Raw genomic sequence first — 13,702 nt, forward strand, 5'->3', positions numbered from 1 at the left:
TGAGTCTGTAACATCATGAACAACAGACCATCAAATGCTGCAATAAATAATTGAATTACTCTCCCTTGACGACCGGGTACATAATCATTATTTCAACCACTATATGAAATGGCTGATTTCTAACAAGGCACCCGCATCGAATGTTATCATTGGATTGAATGGGCGTTATCAGTGGTTATCAGCCTCATAGATATGGGTCCGAAGGGGCCTGCTACCCCTACTGGTAGGCTCAGAAAGCTGTTATCATCCATTTGCATGGTTAATCCCAGACGAATCCAGGTCGCCGCTAACCGGAAGTCTGCTGGATAACAGAGATATGTACAGGTAAGACCATTATAATGAGAGCCTTTAAACTGTGATAATTTAGTCAATAAGCGTCGTCAATAAGCGAAAACAATACAGATTTTCTTTTTTGAAATGTTTTGTGGTGGCGTGACATTAGTGTTGACAACGTTATGGTATTTGTGCGGTTATCCCAAATACCCCATACAATGTCCTTAATTAATTATGAACCTGCTAAACCACCTGTGCTACCCTAACCATAACCATAACCTGTCTCAAATAACACCCTCATCATTTGGGACACTCAGTTTTTGGAAAACAATTTGGGACACTAAACTGCACGTAAGTCGAACGTTATTATTAGCCTACTTGCTTTACGTTAGCATAAACGTTACTAATTATCATGTTTTTCTTTTAGTAAATGTCTCCATTAGCTTGAAAGTAAGTAGTTGTCCACACTGTACACAGTGTAGACAGTAAGGCCTATTGCATATATTGTGTAGCTGCTCATTAACGCTTCACTGAAGCCATATCATACTCATACTGAGTGAAATATTCAAACCCGAAACGTGTTTTTATGGCTGCACCTGTAGCATTGAGGATACATCAAATAGACTCCAGGTGTTCTGAGCATAATTTTATATGCATATCCATGAATTTAAGCCTGCCATGTTTGTTATCAGATGACTGTCAATCTATTAGAAATAGATAGACTGTGGTGTCTGGATTAGGGTGGCACCGAAAACATGGTTGCAGCTGCTGCCTTGGTCCTGCTCGACGCCCTGCTACACCCTGCTACGCCCTGCAGTGCCCTGCTACGTCCTACACCCTGCTACACCCTGCAGTGCCCTGCTACGCCCTGCAGTGCCCTGCTACGCCCTGCAGTGCCCTGCTACGTCCTACACCCTGCTACGCCCTGCAGTGCCCTGCTACGCCCTGCAGTGCCCTGCTACGTCCTACACCCTGCTACACCTTTCAATGCCCTGCTACGCTATAAACACACACACAGTAACTCTTGGGGGGAATTCTTGTAATTGTTAGGTCTTTGTAAATTATAGTGTGGTATAGACCTACTCTATCTGTAAAGTGTCTTGAGATAAAGGTTGTTATCATTTGATACTATAAATAGAATTGAATTGAATTAAGTTTTATTGGTGTAATACTTTTATTTTTTTTGTGTTGTCTCTCTTTCAGAACTGGATTGGTAACTACAAAAGATCCTTTAAAGCTTCTTCTAAGCCCCGGCCGCCAAAACAAAAACTTTACAGACGAGAGCTTTCACCTTACATTGTCAAAAACAAAGGTGAGAAACAATATTTAATGGATGCTTTTAATTGTTATACTAAATGGATTGTTGTTGTACATAGCGGCCCACAATCAGGGGTTCACAAGGGTCATGAAGCAAATTTTCAAGAAAGTATTTGCCAAGGATTTCACAGACTGCTGTGTCTATTGTGTCTATCTACTGCAAACATTATCTTGTTTTTACAGTGTTGTTACAGGGTTTTACAAGTTTGTTTGTTGGACAGATTGTCAGATTTTCTCTGTATGAATTTACTATATAAAGACAAGGACTAAGGAGTTAAGTTTGTTCTGTGCATCTATTTTTGTTCTCAGGCACAATGAATGATATTAAGGGTAGTGGTCCACATTAAGAGAAGAAGTCAAGCAACAATATGTTCAGGAGGCAGCAGCACTGAAGGCACATGGGCAGACACAGGACCTTAGCCCTGAGATAAGGCAGCTTAAAATAAAAGGGCATCTGAAGAACCTGAAGTTAGAGGTTTGGAAAGAAGGGTCCTTTGCTAGGCATTAGTGGTATCATTATAGTATTAGATGTAAGGATGATTGATGGCAATAGTGATGTGAGCAGTACTGTGACAGACAATTGGAGTGTTTATCTGTAGATTATTTTAGCATTTCAAATGAATTAATCCCAAATAAACATTCCATCTGATTTTTAAACATGTAGGGTGTACTAAATCAAGTCCTCCGAAGATTCACATACTGAAACCGTCCATCCAAATGTATGTTATAAACAATTATTAAACATGAGATGACAAACATAAGCAGTGCTTAATCGCAACAACATATACCCTACATAAAAGAATAAACACTGTAAAACCACAATTAATCCGTAAAACAAAGTATATGGGTCAAGTGTTTACAAGGCTATCAGCATCAAATATTCTCACATTCAAATGATTGTTGAAGGCTTATACCACCCCTCTCAAACTAAATTCCTACTGGTTGAGCTAGTCTATTCAGATGAAGGTTGTCAATTGAAACATTAGTAGTCACATATGGCTATGAGTCCATTAGACTCTGTGTAAATGGAGCTAATGTATAGTTTATGTAATCTCCATAAGCACTTATTTCTCACCTGTGACAACACTGCTTTCATAGAGATTGCCTAGCCCTGTTACGAGTTGTTTCTTCAGTGTATGTTGGATTTTTAAAATTAATGTTTGTTTATAATCAATTATTTAATATTTTTGTGGTTTGCTTGTTTCTCTAAATATTATGAAGGTGTCCAAGCTTGAGGCTTTGGGTGTGGAGAAGGCCATTTTATCCTTTGACAATCAAAAAGCCAGTTTAGAGGTCTTTGAAATGAGTAGCAAGGAAGCCACTGTGTTCCTTAATGTCCTCCAAAGATGCAGCGTCACAGAGCGGGCCTCCAAGGGGGCCCAGCAGAACTCCAGGGGGTGGGGTGGGGTTGAAGGGCGGTCAGAGAAGAACGAGCCATCTAACCTGAGCAAAACAAAACTACAACACAGATCAATAGACCCCACACAAACTGTCCCAAAGCTTCCATCAGTCACCACATCCTACATACCGTAGCCTATGCCTTCCAAACAGCTCCATATTATGCCTTCAGCAACTTTATAGTATACCTCCCGAAATGTCCATTAGACAACTCGGCCAAAATCCACCAACCAGCCCGGCAGGCCGCTCATCCATCACCGAACGAAAACGCCAGTCACCGGAAAACCTAATAACACTCAAAGAAACATTTGTACCATAAACGACAGACACAATGTTTGCTGGTCCAGTGTAAACACGAGAGACCGTCAAAGATGTACTGCCGCTCTTACCCATAATTAAACCTTGTCAGCCCTTTCGCGAGATATACCTTACACCAGTGTTTAACACAGTGGTCCAACCACCGTACTGTTAACAGTTTACTCTCAAGCGCTGACTGTAATGTGTACGTACCTCCAGAGTTCGAAATTTAGCCCGGGTACCTGTACTGAGGAATCCCAAAAACCATTGAAACTGGGCTCCCTTACGCGAGGGGGTAAATCGGGCTCCAGAGACCTAGTCTCCGGCTGTGCACGGATAACCATCCAAGATTTAAGTAGGAGACCCCAGGATCAGTAAGCAAGGACGAGCCATCCAAATAGTGATGGTAATTCCATCGATCGAAACTCTTAAATAAGGAAGAGACGTAAATCTCTTTGGGCACAATTAACTGTTTAATTAATCATTTGCAAATAAGAGAGGGCGCGTCAAACGCTTACCAACATAATCGTCCGAGGAGTCTCTGACTCCATACATGCACAATCCGTATTTATTACAGTGAAAAGGGGTGTGGTAAGTTGTTGCCCATCTGTCTTGTGTCACAAAGGCTTTACCCAAAGGGCGGGCTGTCCCCCCACCTTATCCTTCCTGCCATAGGTAACTACATAGGTAAGAGTTCTTACAGCATCTGGACAGACAATAGATGCACCCTAGGCAAAATCCAGATCCCCCACATTCCTTTTCTAATTTGAATAAGGGGTTCTCAGTCCTTTAATCAGTGAGAATACATTTGTTAGAGAAATTTCCACAACATATCCTAGCGTCCTTACACTGGCTGCCTGTTAGGGTTAGGGCTGATTTTAAGGTTTTACTGTTAACCTATAAATCAATACGTGGACTTGCTCCTACTTACCTTGCTGAAATGATCCAGCCATACATACCTACACGTAACCTTAGATTGCAAGATGCAGGCATTTTAATTGTACCTAGAATTTCTAAACAAGCAGCCCGGAGGCAGGGCCTTTTCTCATAGAGCTCCACTACTGTGGAATGATCTGCCAATTAAGGTTAGAAATGCAGACTCAGTGCAAACTTTCAAGTGTCTACTAAAAACGCATCTCTACAGCACGGTTTATAATTAGGTCTAGCCTGGCCCAGGGGCGTGAAGGTGACCAGTAGGCTTGATACTGTCCACCCTTTGTGATTAATCAGAGTCACTTTAAACCATGGCAAGTGTGTAAGGACTTTAACATGAGTTTTAACATGTGATTGGTTAATTCTGAACACAGCCACATCTGCAGTTATAAGAGGGTGTGCACAGTTATGCAACCAGGTTATTGTAAGATCTTTATTACGAATTTTTAAAGATGGAAAACACACACACAGTCCCAGAGCTGCAAGCGTATTCTACTCCCCAGGGTGCAGCGTATCCACGGTAATGCCTGGTTCCTGACTGCTGGACTAATTCCAGTCCTGATGATTCTGCTATTAGATGGGGTCGACGACACACGCTACTGGAGGGCTTCGGTGTTTAAAGATTAGGCACAGTGAGTTGAAGTCAACAAGGGCAGAAGTTCGTTTTTGGTGCTAGTAACCGTCACTTCTGACCCTGTCTATAGAGCACTTAGATTAAATCGGTCATCTTGGCATTTACAAAGGAGAGCACACAGATTCTCCTGACCTGGCCGATAAGGCAGCTAGAATGCAGACAACTAGAGCTGTGTCACGGTAACCTGCATTTGACCTATGTATGAGAATGCCTTGGAATATACTTCTGACTTTTATTGTCGGTTACATCGGTTTGCCAAGAAATGGTTCATAACTGACTGTCTGACATTTGGAGGAGCAGAACATTTGCGATGACTTTGGAAGTACATCTAATTGGAACCACAAGAGGACTTTTCAGTTAATCAAGCAATTGGCATAAGAGGACTTTGTATCAGTAACAAATTGAAGGATGTATTCAGTGATTGGTGTTTACACACCCACGTGTCGATGCAACTTACCCCACACTGTAAGTATATACAGTGGGGAGAATAAGTATTTGATATACTGCAAATTTTGCAGGTTTTCCCACTTACAAAGCATGTAGAAGTCTGTCATTTTTTATCATAGGTACTCTTCAACTTTGAGTGACGGAATCTAAAACAAAAATCCAGAAAATCACATTGTATGATTTTAAATAATTAATTTTAATTTTATTGCATGACAAGTATTTGATACATCAGAAAAGCAGAACTTAATATTTGGTACAGAAACCTTTGTTTGCAATTACAGAGATCATGTGTTTCCTGTAGTTCTTGACCAGGTTTGCACACACTGCAGCAGGGATTTTGGCCCACTCCTCCATACAGACCTTCTCCAGATCCTTCAGGTTTAGGGGCTGTCACTGGGCAATACAGACTTTCAGCTCCCTCCAAATATTTTCTATTGGGTTCAGGTCTGGAGACTGGCTAGGCCACTCCAGGACCTTGAGATGCTTTTTACTCCACTCTCCTTAGTTGACCTGGCTGTGTGTTTTGGGTCATTGTCATGCTGGAAGACCCAGTCACGACCCATCTTCAATGCTCTTACTGAGGGAAGGAGGTTGTTGGCCAAGATCTCACGATACATGGCCCCATCCATCCTCCCCTCAATACGGTGCAGTCGTCCTGTCCGCTTTGCAGAAAAGCTTCCCCAAAGAATGATGTTTCCACCTCCATGCTTCACAGTTGGGAAGGTGTTCTTGGGGTTGTACTCATCCTTCTTTCTCCAAACACGGTGAGTGGAGTTCAGACCGAAAATCTCTATTTTTGTCTCATCAGACCACATGACCTTCTCCTATTCCTCCTCTGGATCATCCAGATGGTCATTGGCAAACTTCAGACGGGCCTGGACATGCGCTGGCTTGAGCAGGGTGACCTTGCGTGCACTGCAGGATTTTAATCCATGACGGCGTTATGATACTAATGGTTTTCTATGAGACTGTGGTCCCAACTCTCTTCAGGTCATTGACCAGGTCCTGCCGTGTAGTTCTGGGCTGATCCCTCACCTTCATCATGATCATTGATGCCCCACGAGGTGAGATCTTGCATGGAGCCCCAGATCGAGGGAAATTGACAGTCATCTTTAACTTCTTCCATTTTCTAATAATTGCGCCAACAGTTGTTGCCTTCTCACCAAGCTGCTTGCCTATTGTCCTGTAGCCCATACCAGCATTGTGCAGGTTTACAATTTTATCCCTAATATCCTTACACAGGTCTCTGGTCTTGGCCATTGTGGAGAGGATGCAGTCTGTTTGATTGAGTATGTGGACAGGTGTCTTTTATACAGGTAACGAATTCAAACAGATGCAGTTAATACAGGTAATGAGTGGACAACATGAGGGCTTCTTAAAGAAAAACGAACAGGTCTGTGAGAGCTGGAATTCTTACTGGTTAGTAGGTGATCAAATACTTATGTAATGCAATAAAATGCAAATATTATTTTTTTAAATCATGCAATGTGATTTTCTCAATTTTTTTTTATTCCGTCTCTCACACTTGAAGTGTACCTATGATAAAAATTACAGACCTCTACATGCTTTGTAAGTAGGAAAACCTGAAAATCAGCAGTGTATCAAATACTTGTTCTTCCCACTGTATATGTTCAATAACATTTTGGGTTGAAAACAAAGAACTATCTTGCATAAACCGAACAAAAACAACGTTGGTCATCTCCAAGATGACCCACAAGCCTTTCCATCATTCCTAAGTCGTAGATCTTGTTTCCAGGCGTTATGACTTAGTAGAAGCGCCATTTGTGATTGGGCAACAAGGACTTTAGACCTACAGACAAAGGAAGAGTTGGATTCTGTTGAAGTCTAACACTTCCCCGAGTTGGTTTGTTGGAAAGGAGAATAAAACACCAGGGGCCTCATGTACAAAGACTTGCGTTGAATTCATACTAAAACTTTGCGTACGGACAAAGCCATAAATGTGCGTACGCACCAAAAAAATCAGATGTATGAATCTCTGCGTACGCAGCATTCCACATACGTTCTCTTTGTACATCCCAATCAACGCGAAATTGAGCGCACATGCACGAGCACCACACCACACCCTGTCTCCTCCCTCAATTAAATCAATTTAAATATGGTAATTAGTCCAATTTGGCAAAAGAAACCTGCAAGAACATGGCTAAAGCAAGCAAGAAACGAAATTTCACTGACAATGAATTAGAGGTGCTACTATCAGAGGTAGAAACAAGAAAAAATATTTTATTTGGAAATCTGTCCTCTGGAATTAATAATAAAAGAAAGAAAAAAGAATGGGTGAGTTTGTCTGATGCCGTCAACGCGGTGGGATCTGAGAGTCGCACCGTAAATGAACTGAAGAAGAAATGGTCAGACATAAAGGTGGAAGTTAAGCGGAGAACTGCTGCGCACCGACAAAGTGTGGGCAGAACAGGCGGTGGTACAGGGACCGATGAACTTGCACCCTTTGATCAGAGAGTTGCCTCTATTGTAGGAGACACGTTAATCTCTGGAATCGTATCCGCTGATGTAGGAGACTCGGATATAATACAGGACTGCCAGCAAGGTGACTCAGATTTATTTCCTTAACTTTGATATACATAGCCAGCCACCGTTTAATTTTAAAATGCATGCAACATAGCAAAAAGTACACCAGAGATTTCACGTATCCACTGCTTTTATTGCAAATGCGTGTACCCATTAATAAGGAACAGACTGAAATTACTGTTAAGATGTGCCTGTGTTTATTTGGATTTAGGAACCGCAGGAACGTCCACTGGCACGCACTCAGAGTCCGCACCACCTGAGCAGCCAGAGCCCATTCAGTCCAGCGTCTCCCGTGTCTCTAATGTTCCCCCCAGTGCTGAAGCCCGTCCATCTGGCCGTGTCTTGACGCATGCTGTTCTGGAGTCACAACAGCTAATTGTTAGGGCCATTGAAGAAATGAACAGTCACCTTAAAAATGTCACTGACGCACTCACAGAAATAAGCCATTCATTAAAATAATTGGTCAAAAAATGAACTTTGTGTCTGAGTACCATTTATATTGTCGCAATTACACGTTGACGGGCCTGAATGGCTTGTTGATTGTGCTGCACATATACTGGTCCTGGGTCAGGGTCATCTGGCGGTGCCCCCACCTCACCAAGGGGTATGCCATGCCTGTGCGCGACATTGTGCAGCACTCCACAGGCCAGTATGATGCGGCAAACCTTGTCAGGGCGGTATAACAGCATCCCCCCGGTCCTGTCAAGGCAGCGCCACCGACATTTCAGCTGCCCAATCGCCCGCTTCACAACTGACCGAGTGCGGGAATGGGCATCATTGTATCTGCGCTCTCGGTCAGTTTGTGGGTTGGTGAGGGGGGTTAACAGCCACGTCTTTAGTGGATAACCACTGTCTCCTGATGGGCAGTAATAATAATTACAGACACAAACATTTTACTTTTAGATAGAACCATGCATTTAAATGCATAACTTACCAAGTAGCCACCCATCGCGCACCCTGCCAGCTTGGAGTCTCATCCCAACCATGCTGTTTGTAAGGATATATGAATCATGGGTTTCCGATTCACATATGCAAATTCGTCTTCAGATGGCGCCTTTATAGCAATATGTGTGCAGTCGATCGCTCCGATTACATTAGGAAAACCGGCTATCGCTGCAAATTGCACTTTGATGTTTGGCTGGTCACCTGCATCGTATGGGAACGTTATATACCTGGTAGACAAGCGGATGATGCCGTCCCATACAGGTGGCATTGCACGGCTCAAACACGACTGGCTTATTCCTGAGCGGTCTGCCAGTTCTCTTTGGAAAGAACCGGTTGCTAGGAAACCAAGTGTAGTAAGCACCTGTAAAGGAACGGGTAATGCGTGGCTTCTCACTGTCTCTCTTTCCAAATTCGGACCCAACTCAGCGCAGAGCTCCAAGAGTATAGCCCTTGGAAATCTGAAACGGCTGATAAGCCAGTCATCATCGTGGGCCAGAAAATCACTGTGGTCCCTAAAAACCCGTTCTCTCCGGATTTGTCCATTGAAAATGTCTTCTAATAAAGCCAAAGCCGCCATTGCTAGACGGGTTGTATCAATTTTCACATCCTTTATATATGTTCTTACTTAATTGCATAATTAATAGAATATTCTAATAAGACTCGTGTGACAATAATATGGCAAATCATTTATCAATTACAAATTATAAGCAATATCTGGCAGGTGCGATAGAACAGTTCGTAGTGTAATGTTTGCCACTTCACTTTATTGCCTCTATGAGTCGCCAACGGACAAACATCATAAAAATTTACGTACGCCAGGCCTGAAGTTTACGTGGAAGAACGCACATTCTTACGTTAATTTCACTGTTAGTACATCTGACCGTGAACGTGAAAGCTGGCGTACGACATGTTTTCGTGCGTACGCAAGATTGATACATGAGGCCCCAGGAGTCAGGTCAATTACCGTACCGCATATTCCGTTTATTACAAAAGCTTTTGGAGACAAGTGTCGCCGCACAATGTCTAAGGATCAACATTCAACAGATCATTTTATACTTCTACTACGCCCAAAAAGATAGAGGCGTTAACTTACAAAGTGTGTGCCATTGGCCCAATCCCAGTTTTATTCCTTATAGGATAACTACAAGTATCCCCTTGCCCCCCCTTGTGGTTTCTGTGTTGTCTGTCCGACTATGTGTGTGTGTCTCTGACCTGTTTCTCACAAGACAGACATACTAAATCTTTCTCTCCCCGGCAACCGCTTGAACAGGGTGTCCTATTCTCCTACTTGCTCCTTCAGTTTCATCTCATATTACAAACATTTAATATTTTGTTTCATTGGTTACAACAGCTTATAAAAGTTCACTAACTTATACAATCAATACATCTACATTGGTTACAACAGCTTACAACAGTTCACTAACTCATACAATAACTACATCTACAATTCTCCATTTCATGACACGCGTAATGGTGGCCAGTTTTGTTGTAACTCTACTTTTTCCTCACACAGGCTGTGATCGCCATAGGAACACAAACTATGTACAGATCACTTTGTTAGAATGCCTAGATATAAGCCAAAAGAAAACCGTACGATTCTAGCGATTACAGTTCTGGATAGAAATGTGTGTGACATTATTTAATTATTTGGTTTGATATAGTATGTGTTCAATTAGAGACCAACCAGACCAGTTTAGCACAAGGCCAGTGTGTCCCCATTTGAATACTTAAATAGTTGGGTGAGGTTAAGGCCTAAGAGCGTGTGAGCTATGCTGAATGGGCATGAACAAAGATAAGCTGTCTGGCAAATGTGAATCTTTCAAGCCTCTTTTCTCAGAACTAAATAGAGCATAACAACAACTTTTGAAGCAGTATGTCTTTCCCATAATTTCAATCAGATATGTATTATATACCATTAAAAAGCTCTGAATCAGGACCTTTATAAAATAAAAATCCAAACTCAATTTTACAATAGGACCCGTTTCAGCTCTATACCCTCTACGGGGTGTTGGAGGGTTCATGGGAGTTTGCCCAACCAATCCACATGTGTTTTGTGGATTTGGAGAAGGCATTCGACTGTGTCCCTCGCGGCATCTTGTGGAGGGTGCTTGGGGAATATGGGGTCCTGGGTCCTTTGCTAAGGGCTGTCAGGTCCCTGTACAACCGAAGCAGGAGCTTGGTCCGCATTGCCGGCAGTAAGTCAGACTTGTTCCCAGTGCATGTTGGACTCCGGCAGGGCTGCCCTTTGTCACCGGTTCTGTTCGTAATTTTTATGGACAGAATTTCTAGGCGCAGCCAGGGGCCGGAGGGTGTCAGGTTTGGGGACCACACAATTTCGTCTCTGCTTTTTGCAGATGATGTTGTCGTGTTGGCCCCTTCTAACCAGGACCTTCAGCATGCGCTGGGACGGTTTGCAGCCGAGTGTGAAGCGGTGGGGATGAAAATCAGTACCTCCAAATCCGAGGCCATGGTCCTCAGTCGGAAAAGGGTGGCTTGCCCGCTTCAGGTTGGTGGAGAGTGCCTGCCTCAAGTGGAGGAGTTTAAGTATCTAGGGGTCTTGTTCACGAGTGAGGGAAGGATGGAACGGGAGATTGACAGACGGATCGGTGCAGCTTCTGCAGTAATGCAGTCGATGTATCGGTCTGTCGTGGTGAAGAAAGAGCTGAGCCGCAAGGCGAAGCTCTCGATTTACCAGTCAATCTACGTTCCTACTCTCACCTATGGTCATGAGCTTTGGGTCATGACCGAAAGGACAAGATCCCGGATACAGGCGGCCGAAATGAGCTTTCTCCGCAGGGTGGCCGGGCGATCCCTTAGAGATAGGGTGAGAAGCTCGGTCACCCGGGAGGAGCTCAGAGTAGAGCCGCTGCTCCTCCACATCGAGAGGGGTCAGCTGAGGTGGCTTGGGCATCTTTTTCGGATGCCTCCGGAACGCCTTCCTGGGAAGGTGTTCCGGTCCCGTCCCACTGGGAGGAGACCCCGGGGAAGACCTAGGACTCGCTGGAGGGACTATGTCTCCCGGCTGGCCTGGGAACGCCTCGGTGTCCCCCCGGAAGAGCTAGAGGAAGTGTCTGGGGAGAGGGAAGTCTGGGCATCCCTGCTTAGACTGCTGCCCCCGCGACCCGGCCCCGGATAAGCGGAAGAAGATGACATGACCCGTTTCAGGAATTCTGTCACAAGTGTCTGCCTGGCCTCCTAAGCAAACAAATAGATAGGGACAGAGACCCAGGAATTCTGCACCGATAGAGGCCTGACATGGTGTTCCCCAAAGGGTTTACAGCCTTTGTTATCTCAGTCAATTGTTTCTGGAGCTGAGGAAGATCAATTTGACTCTTTAGATTACACCTACCCCATGTCTTCCTTTTGGGACATCTATTCACCCAATGGCCAATTTGTTTGCAAATATGGCATAGGAAATTGGAGTACCAGAAGTAATAAGTTCAGAAGTGCCAGTAATAGCAGCCACAGGTTTAACATTCTTGAGATTCAACCCAGCTCAATGCTGCGGATCCTGCATAGATTGTCTGTGCTATTGCCCCAGTTCAGAAAATCAGACCAGGTATCATTTTGTGGCAATGTGTTTGTGTAGTTGTACCTCATTTCGTCTTTCATATTTCACTGCACATTAAGTAAAATTACATCATTATCCAAGTCCTCGGGAACCCCCATTAACTCTGTATAATCACGGTGGGAACACACAAATCTATGATTTCCATACGTGTAAAATGATTCAGTTGGACTTTGGCACAGTGTTGACAGAGTAGAGAAGTTCATATTGCCAGAACCAATCTGTATAACACTGCTGATACTCAACTACGTCCTGAGGGTTATTGACATTCATTGCAATGTTTTGTACTTGGGCAACATAACCTGGAGGGCCTAGTCCCTCAACCATGGCTACACAATCTGCCATGGCCAAGTTGTGGTGCGAAGGGAAGACCATATACGGTCCCATGTATCACCGTTGGGATTGTTTGCTTTGTGGGGAGGGATAGCTGCTATCCTCCAATCTATTTCTTCAATTTGTCAGACTTAACTTCCTCCATAAGCCATTTACACTGACGAGCCATGCCCCAAACAGATTTTATTCCACGGACTACCCAAGGGAACAGGGTTCTGGTGCACCCGGGACACAATACAGGGTCTTGGTACCTAAATGCCCCTCTGCAATAAACGCAGTGGAGATTTCCCTTCGACCAAACTCCCGGCTAACATCCAGAAGATCTACTAGACTTACCAGAACAGACACCTACCTTGTTAAAGTTCATAAAGTTTTATTCCGTAATATCTTGGTAGGACCTCCAACTGAAGGAACTGGATTTCGACCCGTTTTAGAGTCATACCAAAGAGTCAATGAGTAAATGTAACAAACAAATGTATTCATTTATAATTACAGAGTATTACATTTACAGTACAAGTACCAACGATAAATGGTCTCCGGAGATTCAAGAGGTTTGCAAGAGTAAAGAAGCTTGCAGAGGTTAGGAAAAATGCAAGAGAGCCTTTCCCAAAATCTAACTCTGGTTTAGATCCTAAAACTAAAGTTGTGGGGGTTGGTTAACTGACCAAAGGAAAACAAAACTAGTCCTGTAGAATAGACCCCTTATCAATCAGTGACACATTCCGATCTGTTTCCTGGGACACAGTGGTGTCATCTCAAGGATCAAGCTAGCTAGGAAATTAAAAGCAACCCTTCTGTCCCTGCATCCCTACCTTACAGAAACATCTGTTGACCATAAACATTCCAATGATGGCCTACTAGGACAGAATACAAGTACATTTATATACTAAATTAGAACAAATCATTTAACTGGTAACTAAACTGTGGAATTATATTATATGGTTCCTTCAGCCTACATTTTTGGACAACTATGAACAAATACCAGAAATGAATAAAAATGTGTGAACTAAGTG

General features: G+C 43.4%; 1 protein-coding gene, 1 long non-coding RNA gene and 4 gene segments (V, D, J or C); 3 read left to right on the forward strand and 3 right to left on the reverse strand.

Moving 5' to 3' along the window:
- The window catches only part of LOC105008451, a 966,635-nt gene that overhangs the window by 544,980 nt on the left and 407,953 nt on the right, over window positions 1-13,702 (forward strand).
- The window catches only part of LOC106024145, a 458,405-nt gene that overhangs the window by 219,552 nt on the left and 225,151 nt on the right, over window positions 1-13,702 (forward strand).
- The window catches only part of LOC117593618, a 530,161-nt gene that overhangs the window by 186,767 nt on the left and 329,692 nt on the right, over window positions 1-13,702 (reverse strand).
- LOC105009329 (Ig kappa chain V-III region MOPC 63) overlaps window positions 1-13,702 on the forward strand; it is a 784,483-nt gene that overhangs the window by 90,343 nt on the left and 680,438 nt on the right. The gene's annotated exons all lie outside the window — the stretch shown is intronic.
- LOC114829915 overlaps window positions 1-13,702 on the reverse strand; it is a 587,221-nt gene that overhangs the window by 28,805 nt on the left and 544,714 nt on the right.
- On the reverse strand, window positions 8,113-8,885 carry LOC114829920. The gene is made up of 3 exons (XR_003777724.2): window positions 8,871-8,885; window positions 8,335-8,830; window positions 8,113-8,200 (listed from the first exon to the last, which is right to left on the reverse strand). It is a non-coding gene; the product is annotated as an uncharacterized LOC114829920 (long non-coding RNA).

Source organism: Esox lucius, chromosome 21, assembly GCF_011004845.1.
Source record: "Esox lucius isolate fEsoLuc1 chromosome 21, fEsoLuc1.pri, whole genome shotgun sequence".
Lineage (NCBI taxonomy): Eukaryota > Metazoa > Chordata > Actinopteri > Esociformes > Esocidae > Esox > Esox lucius.